This window comes from Lithobates pipiens, unplaced genomic scaffold (genome assembly GCF_037356315.1).
Source record: "Lithobates pipiens isolate NorthernLeopardFrog02 unplaced genomic scaffold, aLitPip1_a1.2 Scaffold_61, whole genome shotgun sequence".
Classification (NCBI taxonomy): Eukaryota; Metazoa; Chordata; class Amphibia; order Anura; family Ranidae; genus Lithobates; species Lithobates pipiens.
In genome coordinates, this window is record NW_027507883.1 from 2,054,807 (window position 1) to 2,072,916 (window position 18,110).

The 18,110-nt window shown below is 44.6% G+C and overlaps 6 pseudogenes; all 6 read left to right on the top strand.

The window, feature by feature from the left end:
- Positions 1 to 6,772: 6,772 nt before the first annotated feature.
- Positions 6,773 to 6,891, top strand: LOC143958543 (5S ribosomal RNA; annotated as a pseudogene).
- A 3,750-nt stretch (positions 6,892 to 10,641) lies between these two features.
- On the top strand, positions 10,642 to 10,760 carry LOC143958839 (5S ribosomal RNA; annotated as a pseudogene).
- A 101-nt stretch (positions 10,761 to 10,861) lies between these two features.
- On the top strand, positions 10,862 to 10,980 carry LOC143958694 (5S ribosomal RNA; annotated as a pseudogene).
- Positions 10,981 to 11,303: 323 nt separating this feature from the next.
- LOC143958683 (5S ribosomal RNA) lies at positions 11,304 to 11,422 on the top strand (annotated as a pseudogene).
- Positions 11,423 to 12,309: 887 nt separating this feature from the next.
- LOC143958342 (5S ribosomal RNA) lies at positions 12,310 to 12,428 on the top strand (annotated as a pseudogene).
- A 3,923-nt stretch (positions 12,429 to 16,351) lies between these two features.
- Positions 16,352 to 16,470, top strand: LOC143958577 (5S ribosomal RNA; annotated as a pseudogene).
- Positions 16,471 to 18,110: the final 1,640 nt, after the last annotated feature.

The window sequence follows — 18,110 nt, forward strand, 5'->3', positions numbered from 1 at the left end:
GAAATTAGATGGTTTGGTGTGAGCTGGTTTACCAGGATTTAGAGATAGTAATCTGTTTAAGCTAATAATAAATATCGCAAAAATAACTCTAAAATTAATATTGAGACAGTATGTACAGGTCGGGTTTAAGTGGAAATACACGAAATAACAGCAACGACGTGTGTAGGTTTTTATCAATCAGGTTCATCACGTGTCTTTAATCATGTAGTGAATATACCACAAATATAACACAAGGATGAGAAAGCATAATAACTAACAGAGGATGACATGGCAAAAAGACAAACTGCATTAGAAATGTGAATATGAATTAGAGATGAAATGCCAATCCCCACGGCTACGTACAGCAATATGTGAGCTAAGCAGCTAAATATTCTGCAATAGCAGAGATTAAGTATTGCAGTCGAAATGAGATCGGAAGCGTTAGTTGCAGTAGTTCCAAAATGACTGAGAAATCATTTCATTACTCTAAATGTAAAAGTTATCCCGGTAGCACTGAGTGGACTGATATTAGATGAGTGATAGTTGTAGTATAAATTCAGTTTCCTATAGCAGAGACATACCAGCTAAAGACGAGCAATTAAACTGTTCACGGTAGCATTGCATTACTCTTAATATGTGCAGCGTGCCAAGAAGCAAAAGGATGGTTTTGTATTACCCTAAAATTAGCAGTATACGTAATAAAGGTCAGTAGGTAACCTAGATTTAGACATAGCAAACTCTACAATCTAATTGAGCAAAATTAGAACGGATAATATTGAGACAGTATATAAAAGTCGAGGTTAAGTGGAAATACACAAAATATCTCGCTTACATTTACATTGTTCAATAGAGCGTTGCAAAGTAATACCAAAGCAGAATGTCGGAATATCAATTAGATGAGATGATTGCTGTAATCATGAAATATCAGCAACGACTAGGTTTCTATCGGATGAGAAAGTATAATAACTGGCAAAGTATGACAATGGCAAAGAGACAAATTGCATTAGAGATGTGAGATAGACATGAAATGTCATTCCCCATTGGTTATTTACATGTAACCATTAATACAGTTAACGCGGCTACATACAGCAAAGTGTGAGCTAAGCAGCTAAATATTACTTAATATTGCACAGATTAAGTATTGCAGTAGCTCCAAAATGACTGAGAAATCATTTCATTACTCTAAATGTAAACGTTATCCGGGTAGCACTGAGTGGACTGATATTAGATGAGTGATCGTTGTGGTACAAAATTCAGTTTCCTATAGCAGAGAGATACCAGCTAAATGTGAGAAGAGCAACTAAACTGTTCACATCGGTAGCATTGTATTACTCTTAATATGTGCATCGTGTAAAGAAGCAATAAGATGGTTTTGTATTATCCTAAAATTAGCAGTATACGTAATAAAGGTGAGTAGGTAACCTGGATTTAGACATAACAAACTCTATAATCTAATTTAGCAAAATTAGAAAGGATAATATTGAGACAGTATATATTGGTCGAGTTTAAGTGGAATACACAAAATATCTAGCTTACCTTTACATTGTTCAATAGAGCGTTGCAAAGTAATACCAAGGCAGAATGTCAGAATAGCAATTAGATGAGATGATTGCTGTAATCATGAAATATCAGCAACGACTAGGTTTCTATCGGATGAGAAAGTATAATAACTGGCAAAGTATGACATGGCAAAGAGACAAATTGCATTAGAGATGTGAGATGGACATGAAATGTCAATCCCCATTGTTTACTTACATGTAAACGCGGCTACATACAGCAAAGTGTGAGCTAAGCAGCTAAAGGGTATTTAAGAGTAAATTGACGTAGCTTGAAAATTCCAACGTGTAAATCGTTCCATTAATTTTGTTACGCACGAAGACGGCTTACACTGACTGTTTTCCGTTTCCACTGGTTATCGGCATATTGTATCAGTAACCATGAACATTAATAGTGATAGACAGCTTACATTAGGATGTATGCATGATGTGAATGTAGTTGCATTATGTGTTATTAATGTAATCAAACTGTATTGCTATGCTTTGCTTCTCAATCAAGTAAACCGTCCCACTGCATTTCTCACATTTTGCTGCTGTTAAAAAATGTGTTGCAAGTGTTATGTGTTACAAATGGTTATCAGTGTGAAAGTTAATGTGGAGAAGAAGTAATACACAAAATAGAGTCAGAAAGAGAATCCTATTGCATAGAGATAGCGAGAGATGGTTGCATTGCTCTTAATGTGCAGTGTGTAAAAGGTTTTAAAAAGATGGTTTTGTGTGACTTTTGCTTTAACGTAAAATTAGCTGTAGACATTATAACTTGTTACAATTATTTAGAGATAGTAATCTCTATAAAATAATAATAATAAGTATAGCAAAACAAATTAGGAAAATAATGAGGCAGTATGTATAGGTCGAGATATAGTGAATACACAAAAGGGATCAAGGGATAGTTGCAAAGTCAAGGGATAAATGCAAAGGTACATTATTTAAGAGTAAATTGACGTAGCTTGCAAATTCCAACGTGTAAATCGTTCCATTAATTTTGTTGCGCACGAAGACGGCTTACACTGACTGTTTTCCGTTTCCACTGGAAAGAGAATCCTATTGCATAGAGGTAGCGAGAGATTACTTTTAATTACTCTTAATGTTACTCTTAAGGTTTTAAAAAGATGGTTTTGTGTGAATTTTGCTTTAACGTAAAATTAGCTGTAGACATTATAACTATGGTTAGGTTTACAATGATTTAGAGATAGTAATCTCTATAATATAATAATAATATTTTCTCACATTTCAATGATTTAGAGATAGTAATCTCTATAATATAATAATAATATTTTCTCACTTTTCTCACATTTTGCTGCGGTAAAAAGAAATGTTTTGTCACCGTGTTTTAACTGTGACAGTTAAGGTGGAGAAAAAGAAGTAATACAGACAATAGAGTCAAACAATGGAAACGTTTATTTGTCATGACAGCTGATACTGGTTGAGCAATAAAATAGTTTTATTAAGATGTAAGACTAGTTTTATTCTCTACATATAGGCTTTTCATTTAAATGGCTTAATATTGTAGGGAGGAAGTATCGCTGTTCAAAGGTAAGAGATTGAAAGCTTAGCTTGAAAATGGCCGAGAAATAGTTGTTAGTCTAAATTTAAAGGATATGCCGGTACCAATGAGAAAGCTTATATTAGACTAGTTGATCTTTGCATTACACAATCCTAGAATTATTATTATTAAGATCATAGTGCAGAGAGATACTTAGTTAATGTCAGAGATACTCGGTTAATGTCAGAAAAGCAATAAAACTGTTAACAATAAAACTATTGTTAGCGAGCGATAGTTACATTACTCTTAGTATGTGCAGCATGTCTGGTAGCAAATGGATGGTTTTGTGAACATTATGCATTACCGTACAATTAGCGGTAGAACTCATCGAAGTGAATAGATGTAACCGGATTTTGAGATAGTACTCTCTATTTCTAATAAGAAATAAAGAAAAATAAGTCAGGATGGTGTGTCAGGACTGTCACATACTCAATGTGACAGTTGATGTGGAGAATTACAAATATGCCAAATAGAGCAAAAGAGTACATGGTTTATTTATATGTATGATAGTTTTATTGCATGCTTGATGTGGATGATTAAAATCGTGTAGTGATCTATATTTAGCATAAGAATGAAAAGGCATAACATGGCAATGAGACAAACTCCATTAGAGATGTGAGCTAGATGAAATGATGAAATGTCTCTGTATAGCCCAGATTGTCTTCTGTTATCACTTAGCCTACCCTCTAAATTCACTAGCCTCTCTATATACACCAGCATGTTTACATCAGCCGATCTTCTGCATACAATAGCCTGTCTTCGATATACACTAGCCTATGTTCTGAATACACTAGCCCGTCTTCTGTCTTCTGTATGCCCTAGCCTGTCTTCTGTATACATTAGTCTCTCTGTATAAACTAGCATCTCTGTATACCCCAAAATGTCTTCTGTAAAAACTTGTCTCTCTTTATAGCCTGTCTAGCCTTTCTTCTGTACACACTAGCTTCTCTGTATACACTAACCAGGCTTCTATATACATTAGCTTCACTCTATGCACTAGCCTCTCTGTATAATCTAGCCTCTCTATATACCCTAGATAGTGTTCTGCATACACTAGCCTCTCCGTAGAAGCCAGCCTTTATTCTGTATTCACTAGCCTTTCTTCTGTATGCTGTAGTCTTCTATATATACTAGCTTCTCTGTACACCCTTGCATCTCTGTAATACACTAAACCCTCTGTATACCACAGCCTGTCTTCTGTATAGGCTAGACTGTAAAAACTAGCTAGAATACACCAGCCTGTCTTCTGTACCCACTAGAATCTCTGTATACACTACCCAGTCTTCTGTATACACTGTCAGCTTGGATGTATACCCAAGCCTGTCTTCTGTATACACTAGTCTCTCTATATGAACTGTCCTAACTGTATACACTCGACTCTCTCTATACACTAACCTCTCTATATACACTAACATCTTTGTATATATTAGCTTCTCTTTAAGCTAGCCTCTCTGTGTACCCCAGCCTCATTGTTTACTCTAGCATCTCTGTATACTCAAGCCTATCTGCATACACGAGTCTGTATTCTGTATTCACTAGCCTTTCTTCTGTATGCTGTAGTCTTCTATATATACCAGCTTCTCTGTACACCCTTGCATCTCTGTAAACACTGTGTAAACTAGCCAGGCTTATGTATACACTCGCTGACTGTATACACTAGACTCTCTGAATACACTAAACTCTCTGTATACCACAGCCTGTCTTCTGTATACACTAGACTGTAAAAACTAGCTAGAATACACCAGCCTGTCTTCTGTACCCACTAGACTCTCTGTATACACTACCCAGTCTTCTGTATAGAATGTCAGCTTTGATGTATACCCAAGCCTGTCTTCTGTATACACTAGCTTCTCTATATGCACTGTCCTTTCTGTATACACTCGACTCTCTCTATACACTAACCTCTCTATATACACTAACATCTTTGTATATACTAGCCTCTCTTTAAACTAGCCTCTCTGTGTACTCCAGCCTCACTGTTTACTCTAGCATCTCTGTATACTCAAGCCTATCTACATACACGAGTCTGTATTCTGTATTCACTAGCCTTTCTTCTGTATGCTGTAGTCTTCTATATATACCAGCTTCTCTGTGCACCCTAGCACTGTAACAGTGATAGGTTCCTGTATTACAGAAACAGAATACCAGCAATAAGGTGTATACTGTGCAGGAGGCACACAACACCCACTCTAACTTCTGCACTGCAGATGCATGTATTGCAGAAATTGAACACCAGTAATAAAGGGTAGCTTCAGGTGTGTACTGTGCAGGAGGCACATAACACCCACTTTAACAGTGCCAGGTTCCCTGCCTATTGTCCTCTTTCCCTGACCACCGCAACACACTATAGAAGGCCGCCGCGCTGGCGTCCTTATATAGTGTGGGGTGTGTACTAAACCCCCCTGAGCTATAATTGGCCACAGGAATCCTGCCTGTGGTGAATTGTGGCTCTCCTCACAGAGGATGTCACATCTGTTCTTATTATATAGAACCTATTATGCCCCTCGTAAACTTTTTCAGTTTGGCCGAACGGCCGGACGCAAGTTGCCCCCGGTGCGGGAACATGGGGGGAGACATGATGCACATGTTTTGGAGATGCCCGAAGTTGATCCGCTACTGGACAGAGGTGACAGGAACCATTGATCGGGTGTTTGGAACCTCCACCAGGATGGAGGCGAAGTATTGTCTCCTGGGATTAGTTGAAGGAGTTGGAAACCCGGGAAGTAGCCAGATGGCAGTTCTGAGATGCCTATTTCAGGCAAGGAAACTGATTGCCCAACCCTGTTTAGCCTCCAATGTTGGCAATGACTTGGTTTTTTTCGCTTGTTTCCCAAGATGCCCATGTTGGCGTTTGTCAAGATGGTTGAGAGTGCCCGAAGAGATCGCCTATGGCCCCATCACCTTGAAAGTGCCTGATCTTGTCTGATCTCAGAGGCTAAGCATTGTCGGGAATGATTAGTAACTGGATGGGAGACCAACTGGGAATACCAGGTGCCGTATGATTCTTTTTATGTTGTTGGCATTGACATGGTTTTTTTTTCCGCTTGTTTCTCAAGGTGGTCATCTTGGCATTTGTCAAGAGGGCTGAGAGAGCCCAAAGAAATCTCCTACGGCCACATCCCCCTGAAAGCGCCCGATCTCATCTGATCTCAGAGGCTAAGCAGGGTCCGGCCTGGATAGTACCTAATTAAAGGTGCCGTAGGAATCTTTTTATATTGTTGGCTGTGACCTGTTTTTCTTTTGCTTTTTTCCCAAGGTGACCATTTTAGCATCAGTCAAGAGTTTTGTCCCAAAGCGTTCGCCTGAGGTCACATCACCCTGAAAGCACCCGATCTCAGAGGCTAAGCAGGTTCTGGGTCAGATGGGAGAGCGCCAGGGTCTATGTTGTTGGCGTTGACCTGTTTTTTTTCACTTGTTTCCCAAGATAACCATCTTGGTATTTGTCAAGAGGGTTGAGAGTGTCTAAATAGAACACCTATGGCCACATCACCCTGAAAGCGCACAATCTCATCGGATCTCGGAGGCCTAGCAGTGTACGGCCTGGTTAATACCTGTATGGGAGACCATCTGTGAATACCAGATGCCGTAGGCTTCTTTTTATGTTGTTGGCGTTTACCTGTTTATTTTCGCTTGTTTCCCAAGGTGACCATCTTGGCGTTTAAGAAGAGGGTTGAGAGTGCCCAAAGAGGTCACCTACGGCCCCATCACCCTGAAAGCGCCCAATCTCATCTGATCTCAGAAGCTAAACAGTGTCGGGCCTGGTTAGTACCTGGATGGGAGACCGCCTGTAAATACCAGGTGCCATAGGCTTCTTTTTATGTTGTTGGCTTTGAACTGTTTTTTTCGCTTGTTTCTGAAGGCGACCATCTTGGCGTTTGTCAAGAGGGTTGGGCGTGTCTTGAAGAGAACGCTTACGGCCACATCACCCTGAAAGCACCCGATCTCGTCTGACTTCAGAGGCTTAGCAGCGTCAGGCCTGGTTAGTACCTGGATGGGAGACTGCCTGGGAAGACCAGGTGACATAGAAGGATCTGGCCTGGTTAGTGTCTTGATTGGGAGATCGCCTGGGAATACCGGATGCCTTAGGATTCTTTTTATGTTGTTGGCTTTGACCTGTTTTTTTTCCCTTGTTTCCCAAGGTGACCATCTTGGCATTTGTCAAGAGGGTTGAGAGTGCACAAAGAAATTGCCTACGGGCACAACACCCTGAAAACGCCCAATCTCATTTGGTCTCAGAGGCTAAGCAGGGTTGGGCCTGGTTTGTACCTGGATGAGAGACCGCCTGGGTTTTCCAAATGCCGCAGGCTTCTTTTTATGTTGTTGGCGTTGACTTGTTTTTTTCGCTTGTTTCCCAAGATGCCCATGTTGGCGTTTGTCAAGATGGTTGAGAGTGCCCGAAGAGATCGCCTGTGGCCCCATCACCTTGAAAGTGCCTGATCTTGTCTGATCTCGGAGGCTAAGCATTGTCTGGCCTGATTAGTAACTGGATGGGAGACCAACTGGGAATACCAGGTGCCGTAGGATTCTTTTTATGTTGTTGGCGTTGACATGGTTTTTTTTTTCCGCTTGTTTCCCAAGGTGGTCATCTTGGCATTTGTCAAGAGGGTTGAGAGTGCACAAAGAAATTGCCTATGGCACAACACCCTGAAAACGCCCAGTCTCGTTTGGTCTCAGAGGCTAAGCAGGGTTGGGCCTGGTTTGTACCTGGATGAGAGACCGCCTGGGTTTTCCAAATGCCGCAGGCTTCTTTTTATGTTGTTGGCGTTGACTTGTTTTTTTTGTTTGTTTCCCGAGGTGACCATCTTGGCGTTTGTCAAGAGGGTTGAGCATGCATTTGATCTCAGAGGCTAAGCAGGGTTAGTACCTGGATGGGAGACTGCCTGGGATTTCTCAATGCCATAGGCTTTAGTTTTAAGTTGTTGGCATTGACTTATTTTTTTTATTTTTATTTTTCTTTTATTAAGTAGAACAACATAAATATAACAGCCATACAGCATGACCCAGGGTCACAATTACATGCTAACAAAAAATAGGCAGCCAAATAACTCTGGGTTCTCAGAGTCCTACAGTTTCATGCAGAAAAGAGAGAAACCCCACCTCCGACATGTAGTACAGTAGTACTGAGTAATGGAGTAGTGCAGCTCCATTCAGACAAATGTAATCATGGAGAACAACTGGGACCACAGCGAGCCAGCTTATCATGACCTTTGTGAACCAGAGTAAAATATGAGCCGGTCATGTCCAGAACCCTGGGGTTCTTCTGGGTCCCAAAGGCTAGTAAGGAGACAAGGCATAGTCAAAAGGGAGGACGGGGGAAGAAGAGAGTGCAAAGACGGAGAGAGAGGAGGTTGGGGGATGGCGGCGGGGAAAAAAAGAAAAATAAAGACAAAAAGGGACATGGCCTACTTAGGTAAACGTTAGATGTTCAGTCGTTTTCTGGGACAGAGGCACTGCTCACCTCCCGAATGTAGTCTCGAGTACCAGTAAAATACCTCCAGGGCCTCCATGTAACACTAAATGCCTCTTCAGTGTTGTGAAGGGTGGCGGTCAATTCTTCCATCCGGAGAATATGATTGACTTTGGAATACCACAGCACCTTGGATGGGGGCTGAGGCTGCCTCCACAGTGCAGAAATGCAGGCCCGGGCGGCATTCAGGAGTTGCATCGTGAGGGTTTCTTTGTATTTTCGAACAGGCTGTTGGGTCAAGTGTAGAAGGCACGCTGCTGGGAACCCAAAAGTTCCTCAAGGTCGGGCATGCCCAGAAAAGGTGTCCCATGGTCCCCGTATCTGAATTTCACCTCCAACAAACATCCGGGATCGATCTATCCATTTTATTCAGAAGGTATGGGACTCTATACCAGCGTGAGACTATCTTGTATCCTGATTCTTGATATTGGTTTGCGATGGAAGCTTTATGTACTAAGGTCAGGATCTTCCCTATCTGTTGTGGGGTAATTGTGATGCCTAAGTCCCTCTCTCATTTGTGGATAAATGGTGGGGGTTGACTCCTCCTCCTGACTACTCAATAGGTTGTACAGGAGGGAGAGGGTGTGTCGCACAGGTTCCCTTTTGTGACAGATGGATTCATAGGGTGTCAGGTCTCTAGGAGTGTAGGGGGCCCTTTGTAAGGCCAGAAGAAAGTGATGAAGTTGATAAGCACTAAACAAGTCAAGCGGAGGGTCAGAAAGCTCGGCGACAGTTTGCGTGGTCGGGAGCCCTCCCGAGGGCCACACCTCTCCCAGACGCTGTTTCCCCACCACTGTCAACTGTCGCAGTTTCTTGTTGGTAAATCCCGGTGGGAAGTCTGGATTAGCTATAACCGGAGTCATTGGTGATGGCAGGGGAGCAATGTGTGTGCAGCGGAACAACCTCCGCACAACAGCCAACGTAGCTCCCACTACGGGGTGACCTCTGAGGTCTTTTGGTAGGGAGGACAGGAGCCACGGGGAGGTCAATAGGGGAATGGATCCATCTTCAATCTCCATCTCCACCCACTGCTTGTGTGGGCCATTACAATGCCAATCAACGACTCTCGCTAGCAGAGTCGCTCTGTTGTATTGTCTGAGATCTGGGAGACCCAGACCCCCCTTATCCTTTGGTCTGGCAAGCAATTGCAAACGGGCTCTGGGCGGTTTGTGCGCCCAAATAAAGTCCCGGAGCAGCACCTGCAGTTGTCTGAAAAAAATTGGGGGTAACCGGATCGGTAATGTCTGGAACATGTATAAGATCCGCGGGAGGGCCGTCATTTTGAATGCATTACAGCGCCCGAACCAGGTCAGTGTTAAAGCATGCCAGTTTCCCAAATCAGGTTTCAGTCTATCCAGGAGAGGGACAAAATTAAGCGGGTACAATTGCGCTAAATCCGCTGTGATGTCATCGCCCAGGTAACGTATAGATTTTTCAGCCCAGTAGAATGGAAAAGCAGAGCGGAGCCTCTTGGCCTCACCATCCGGGACCGATATATTCAATACAGCTGACTTGGCGCAATTGATTTTATAGTTTGATAGTCTGCCGTATCGCTGTAGAGACGCAAGTATATTGGGAAGCAAAATGTGTGGATTGGAGACGGAAAAAATTAGATTGTCAGCGTACGCCGCAATTTTGTGGTGTGCCGAGGGTTTGGATATGCCAGTAATATTCGGGTCATTCTGAACGTGACACATAAGTGGTTCCAGTGTCAGAATAAAAATTAGGGGAGACAGAGGGCACCCCTGCCTCGTCCCATTAGTAATGGGGAAAGAGTCCGAGCACCACTCGTTCACCCGTACCGCTGCCGACGGCGTGGAGTAAAGCGACATTACCCAGCTCATCATGTTGGGGCTAAGACCTATATGTTCCAGGGTGGCCTGCATAAAGTGCCAGGCCACCCTGTCAAAGGCCTTTTCCGCGTCCATTGACAACATAAGCAAGGGCCTTCCCTGTACATGCGCCGCATGGATTAAATTGAGGACTCGGGCCGTATTGTCTCTAGCTTCCGACTTGTTTTTATTTTTTTTGCTTGTTTCCCAAGGTGACAATCTTGGCGTTTGTCAAGAGGGTTGAAAGTGCCTGAAGATATTGCCTACGGTCACATCACCCTGAAAGCACCCGATCTCGTTTGATGTTGGAGGCTAAGAAGAGTCGGGCCTTGTTAGTACCTGGATGGGAGACTGCCTGGGAATACCAGGTGTCATAGACTTCTTTTTATGTTGTTGGCGTTGACCTGTTTTTTTTTTCGCTTGTTTCCCAAAGTGACCATCTTGGTGTTTGTCAAGAGGGTTGAAAGTGCCTGAAGAGATTGCCTACGGGCACATCACCCTGAAAGCACCCGATCTCGTTTGATGTTGGAGGCTAAGAAGAGTCGGGCCTTGTTAGTACCTGGATGGGAGACCGCCTGGGAATACCAGGTGTCGTAGACTTCTTTTTATGTTGTTGGCGTTGATTCGTTTTTCTTTTTTTTTGCTTGTTTCCCAAGGTGACCATCTTGGCATTTGTCAAGAGGGTTGAGAGTGCCCAAAGAGATCGCTTACAGCAGCATCACCCTGAAAGAGCCCTATCTCTTCTCTTCTCTGAGGCTAAGAAGGGTTGGGCCTAGTTAGTACCTGGATGGGAGATGGCGTTGGAATACCAGGTGTCGTATTCTTCTTTTTATGTTGTTGACATTGACCTGTTTTTTTTCGCTTGTATCTCAAGGTGACTATCTTGGCATTTGTCAAGAGGGTTGAGAATGCCCAAAGAGATTGCCTATGGGCACATAACCCTGAAAGCACCCGATCTCCTCTGATCTCAGAAGCTAAACAGGGTTGGGCCTTGCTAGTACCTGGATTGGAGACCACCTGGGAATACTAGATGCTGTAGGCTTCTTTTTATGTTGTTGGCCTTGACCTGTTTTTTTTTTCACTTGTTTCCCAAGGTGACCATCTTGGCGTTTGTCAAGATTGTTGAGAGTGCCCGAAGAGATCACCTACAGCCCCATCACCCTGAAAGCACCCAATCTCATCGCATGCGCAGTATGGCGCAGACACTATATCATGGCCGGACAGTATATGGCAGAACATCGGCACCAGTCAACCACCGGTGTCATGTGCGTCGCTGTGTAATATAGAGCAGGGTCCGGGAAGCCAATACCTCCCCGCAATTTCGGTCGCAATAGCATTGCCCTACCAATATGCATATGTTTTCCGCACCAGAGGAACTTGATAAAGATTGAGCGAACCGCATGAAAGAAAGTCTGGGGTATTTTGATAGGTAAGGCTTGTAGTAGATACAGAAGTCGTGGCATCGCGTTCATCTTCAACACATTACAGCGTCCGAACCATGACAGAGCTAGTGGGTCCCATCTTTTAGGGTCCGCTGTAAGCCCATAGGCTTCTTTTTATGTTGTTGGCTTTGACCTGTTTTTTTTGCTTGTTTCTCAAGGCGACCATCTTCGCGTTTGTCAAGAGGGTTGGGCGTGTCTTGAAGAGAACGCTTACGGCCACATCAACCTGAAAGCACCCGATCTCGTCTGATTTCAGAGGCTAAGCAGCGTCAGGCCTGGTTAGTACCTGGATGGGAGACTGCCTGGGAAGACCAGGTGCCATAGAAGGATCTGGTCTGGTTAGTGTCTTGATTGGGAGATCGCCTGGGAATACTGGATGCCGTAGGCTTCTTTTTATGTTGTTGGCTTTGACCTGTTTTTTTTAGCTTGTTTCCCAAGGTGACCATCTTGGCCTTTGTCAAGAGGCTTCAGAGTGCCCAAAGAGAGTGCCTACGGCCAAATCACCCTGAAAGAGCCCAATCTCATCTGATCTCGGAGGCTAAGCAGCGATGGGCCTGGTTAGTACCTGGATGGGAGACAGCTTGGGAATACCAGGTGCCGTAGGCTTCTCATTATGTTGTCGGCGTTGACCTGTTTTATTTTCCCTTGTTTCCCAAGGTGACCATCTTGGCATGTGTCAAGAGGGTTGAGAGTGCACAAAGAAATTGCCTATGAGCACAACACCCTGAAAGCGCCCAATCTCGTTTGGTCTCAGAGGCTAAGCAGTGTTGGGGCTGGTTTGTACCTGAATGGGAGACCGCCTGGGTTTTCCAGATGCTGCAGGCTTATTTTTATGTTGTTGGTGTTGACCTGTATTTTTCGCTTGTTTCCCAAAGTGATCATCTTGGCATTTGTCAAGAGGGTTGAGAGTGCCTAAAGAGATCGCTTACAGCCGCATCACCCTGAGAGCACCCTATCTCTTCTGATCTCAGAGGCTAAGAAGGGTTGGGCCTAGTTAGTACTTGAATGGGAGACGGCCTTGGAATACCAGGTGCCGTATTCTTCTTTTTATGTTGTTGGCGTTGACCTGTTTTTTTTCGCTTGTTTCCCAGGGTGACTAGCTTGGAATTTTTCAAGAGGGATGAGAGTGCCCAAAGAGATTGCCTATGGGCACATCACCCTGAAAGCGCCCAATCTCCGCTGATCTCAGAGGCTAGAAAGGGTCGCGCCTTGTTAATACCTGGATGGGAGAACGCCTGGAAATACTAGGTGCGGTAGGCTTCTTTTTATGTTGTTGGCGTTGACTTGTTTTTTTTTGTTTGTTTCCCAAGGTGACCATCTTGGCGTTTGTCAAGAGGGTTGAGCGTGCCTGAAAAAATCTACTATGCATCACCCTGAAAGAGCCAAATCTCATTTGATCTCAGAGGCTAAGCAGGGTTGGGACCTGGTTAGTACCTGGATGGGAGACCGCCTGGGATTTCTCGATGCCATAGGCTTTTTTTTTAAGTTGTTGGCATTGACTTATTTTTTTTTTTTTTGTTTTATTCTTTTATTAATTATAAGTAGAACAACATAAATATAACAGTCAACCATACAGCATGACCCAGGCTCACAATTACATGGTAACAAAAAATAGGCAGCCAAATAACTCTGGGTTCTCAGAGGGGAGTCCTAGAGTTTCATGCAGAAAAGAGAGAAACCCCACCTCGGACATGTAGTACAGTATAACTAATGCAGCTCCGTTCGGACAAATGTAATCATGGAGAACTGGGACCACAGCGAGCCAGTTTATCATGACCTATGTGAACCAGAGTAAAATATGAGCCGGTCGTGTCCAGAACCCTGGGGTTCTTCTGGGTCCCAAAGGCTAGTAAGGAGACAAGGCATAGTCAAAAGGGAGAACGGGGGAAGAAGAGAGTGCAAAGACGGAGAGAGAGGAGGGGGGGGGGGGGTGGCGGCGGGGAAAAATAGAAAAATAAAGACAAAAAGGGAGGGGGGGGGAATGCCACCCAGGGCAGACATGGCCTACGTAGGTAAACGTTAGATGTTCAGTCTTTTTCTGGGACAGGGGCGCTGCTCACCTCCCGAATGTAGTCTCAAGTACCAGTAAAATACCTTCAGGGCCTCCATGTAACACTAAATGCCTCTTCAGTGTTGTGAAGGGTGACGGTCAATTCTTCCATCCGGAGAATATGATTGACTTTGGAATACCACAGCACCTTGGATGGGGGCTGAGGCTGCCTCCACAGTGTGGGAAAGCAGGCCCGGGCGGCATTCAGGAGTTGCATCGTGAGGGTTTTTTTGTATTTTCGAACAGGCTGTTTGGTCAAGTGTAGAAGGCACGCTGCTGGGTTGTCTGCGATATCTACATTTCTGAGAGTTTTTATCGTCCCGGTCACCTCCATCCAAAAGTTCCTCAAGGCCGGGCATGCCCAGAAAATGTGTCCCATGGTCCCCGTATCTGAATTGCACCTCCAACAAACATCCAGGATCGATCTATTCATGTTATTCAGAAGGTATGGGACTCTATACCAGCGTGAGACTATCTTGTATCCTGAATCTTGATATTGGTTTGCGATGGAAGCTTTATGTACTAATGTCAGGATCTTCCCTATCTGTTGTGGGGTAAATGTGATGCCAAAGTCCCTCTCCCATTTGTGGATAAATGGTGGGTCGACTCCTCCTCCTGACTACTTAATAGGTTGTACAGGAGGGAGAGGGTGTGTCGCACAGGTTCCTTTTTGTGACAGATGGATTCATAGGGCGTCAGGTCTCTAGGAGTGTAGGGGGCCCTTTGTATGGCCAGAAGAAAGTGACGAAGTTGATAAGCACTAAACAAGTCAAGCAGAGGGTCAGAAAGCTCGGCGACAGTTTGCGTGGTCGGGAGCCCTCCCGAGGGCCACACCTCTCCCAGACGCTGTTTCCCCACCACTGTCAACTGTCGCAGTTTCTTGTTGGTAAATCCCGGTGGGAAGTCTGGAATACCTATAACCGGAGTCATTGGTGACAGCAGGGGAGCAATGTGTGTGCAGCGGAACAACCTCCGCACAACAGCCAACGTAGCTCCCACTACGGGGTGATCTCTGAGGTCTTTTGGTAGGGAGGACAGGAGCCACGGGGAGATAAATAGGGGAATGGATCCATCCTCAATCTCCATCTCCACCCACTGCTTGTGTGGGCCATTACAATGCCAATCAACGACTCTCGCTAGCAGAGTCGCTCTGTAGTATTGTCTCAGATCTGGGAGACCCAGACCCCCCTTGTCCTTTGGTCTGGCAAGCAATTGCAAACTGGCTCTGGGCGGTTTGCGCGCCCAAATAAAGTCCCGGAGCAGCACCTGCAGTTGTCTGAAAAAAATTGGGGGTAACCGGATCGGTAATGTCTGGAACAAGTATAAGATCCGCGGGAGGGCCGTCATTTTGAATGCATTACAGCGCCCGAACCAGGTCAGTGTTAAAGCATGCCAGTTTCCCAAATCAGATTTCAGTCTATTCAGGAGAGTGACAAAATGAAGCGGGTACAATTGTGCCAAATCCGCTGCGATGTCAACGCCCCCGGTAACGTATAGATTTTTCAGCTCAGTAGAATGGAAAAGCGGAGCGTAGCCTCTTGGCCTCACCATCCGGGACCGATATATTCAATACAGCCGACGGTGCAATTGATTTTATAGTTTTATAGGCTGCCGTATCGCCGGAGAGCCGCGAGTATATTGGGAAGCGAAATGTGTGAATTGGTGACGAAAAAAATTAGATCGTCAGCCTACGCCGCAATTTTGGATATGCCAATAATATTCGGGTCATTCCGAACGTGACACATAAGTGGTTTCAGTGTCAGAATAAAAATTAGGGGAGACAGAGGGCACCCCTGCCTCGTCCCATTAGTGATGGGGAAAGAGTCCGAGCACTCTGAAAGCACCCAATCTCGTCTGATCTTGGAGGCTAAGAAGAGTCAGGCCTAGTTAGTACCTGGATGGGAGACCACCTGGGAATACCAGTTATTGTAGGCTTCTTTTTATGTTGTTGGCGTTGATTCGTTTTTTTTTTTTCGCTTGTTTCCCAAGGTGACCATCTTGGCATTTGTCAAGAGGGTTGAGAGTGCCCAAAGAGTTCGCTTACAGCAGCATCACCCTGAAAGAGCCCTATCTCTTCTCATCTCTGAGGCTAAGAAGGGTTGGGCCTAGTTAGTCCCTGGATGGGAGATGGCTTTGGAATACCAGGTGCCGTAGTCTTCTTTTTATGTTGTTGACATTGACCTGTTTTTTTTTCCGCTTGTTTCCCAAGGTGACTATCTTGGCATTTGTCAAGAGGGTTGAGAGTGCCCAAAGAGATTGCCTATGGGAACATAAGCCTGAAAGCGCCCGAACTCCTCTGATCTCAGAGGCTAAACAGGGTCGGGCCTTGCTAGTACCTGGATTGGAGACCACCTGGGAATACTAGGTGCTTAAGGCTTCTTTTTATGTTGTTGGCGTTGACTTGTTTTTTTTTTTTTTTTGTTTACCAAGGTGACCATCTTGGTGTTTGTCAAGAGGGTTGAGAGTGCCTGAAGAGCTCGCCTATGGCCACATAACCCTGAAAGCACCAGATCTCGTCTGATCTCAGAGACTAAACAGGGTCGGGCCTTGTTAATACCTGGATGGGAGACCACCTGGGAATACTAGGTGCTGTAGACTTCTTCTCATGTTGTTGGCGTTGACTTGATTTTTTTGTTTGTTTCCCAAGGTGACCATATTGGCGTTAGTCAAGGTTGAGAGTGCCTGAATAAATCTCCTACGGCCACACCACCCTGAAAGAGCCCAATCTCATCTGATCTCAGAGGCTAAGCAGCGTTGGGACCAGTTTAGTACCTGGGTGGGAGACCGCCTGGGATTTCCAGATGCCGTTGACCTATTTTTTTCCGCTTGTTTCCAAGGTGACCATCTTGGTGTTTGTCAAGAGAGTTGAGAGTGCCTGAAGATATTGGCTATGGCCACATCACCCTGAATCTGTTCCATCTCATCTGATCTTGGAGGCTAAGTAGGGTTGGGCCTGGTTAATGCCTGGATGGGAGACCGCCTGGAAATACCAGGTGTCGTAGGCTTCTTTCTTTTTTTCAAATATAATTTTTTCTCCAAATAGGGGAAGACGGTCCCCCGAGTACATAATGCAACAGAGAAATACAGAGAAAAAAGCAGCTGAACAATACTTGATACAGGTATATTCACAACTGTGAGTCTGCCTTCCATCAATCAAAATGATTCGAGGCACGGATAAAGTACTGTACCAAGATCCAGGGTCACACAAACCCCAGGTCCCTCCGGCATAATCCATCCAGAGGGAGGTGTGGGGCCGTCATTCCCAATTTTCCACTCTTTCCAAAAGAGAGAGGGGGTGGAGGGGGTGAGAGATAGGGGAGGAAGGCAGAAAAGAGAAGGGTTGAAAGATCAGAAAAGGAGAAGAGGGGACGAGACACGATGGCAGCCACTGTCCAAGGGGCCAGTCAAGGAAAGCTCAGAGCACTAAGGCGATAGCAGACGACATCCTTCCAGCGAGAATATAAAGGTATTCCAGATGTCTCAGGTTTGTTTAAAAAATTCTTGTTTACCTTGTGATGTGAGGATCAAGTCCTCCATTTTTTTAATGTCCTCTATTTTCCTAAGCCAGTGAGTAATGAAAGGGGGGGAACAGTTTTTCCAATAGAGAGGGATGCAGGATTTCGCCGCATTTATCACATGCCGTAAAATTGATTTTTTTGTACTTCTTAATCTGAATCTGTGAATGGTGCAAGAGAAAGAATGCAGCCTCTTCCTGGATGGAGAAGTCTGTGAATTTTTGTGTTATGCATCGGATCTCTGTCCAGAAGACCACCAAGCTGGGGCAGGACCAAAAAATGTGCAGCAACGTGCCCTCTTCTTCTCCACACCTCCAGCATATGTTCGAGGAAGAGGGGAAACATTTCTGCAGCTTTGATGGTGTCAAATACCACCTGGTGAGAAGTTTAAAATTTGTCTCCTGTATCTTCGTGCACAGCGACATTTTGAGAGCCAAAGTGATAATGCGTAGTCTCTGTGCTGGGGAAAATGAGCAATTAAGGTCCTTTTCCCAGTTGGACAGACAGGTTAAGTGTGGGTAATCTGTTTGAGAGAGAATGTGGGCCAAAGGGCCTTCGCTCCTGCATAGAGTCTCAAACTCCGTCTGAGGGCGGGCGAACGTTTGAGGATTGGGGATGGAATGGAGAAAATGATGTCGTTGCGATGCTCTCCAAAAAGGCAGTTGGAAAAGCCCTGTCGGATCTGTTAGGGTTGAGAAAGAAGGCCATTTTCCATCAATGACG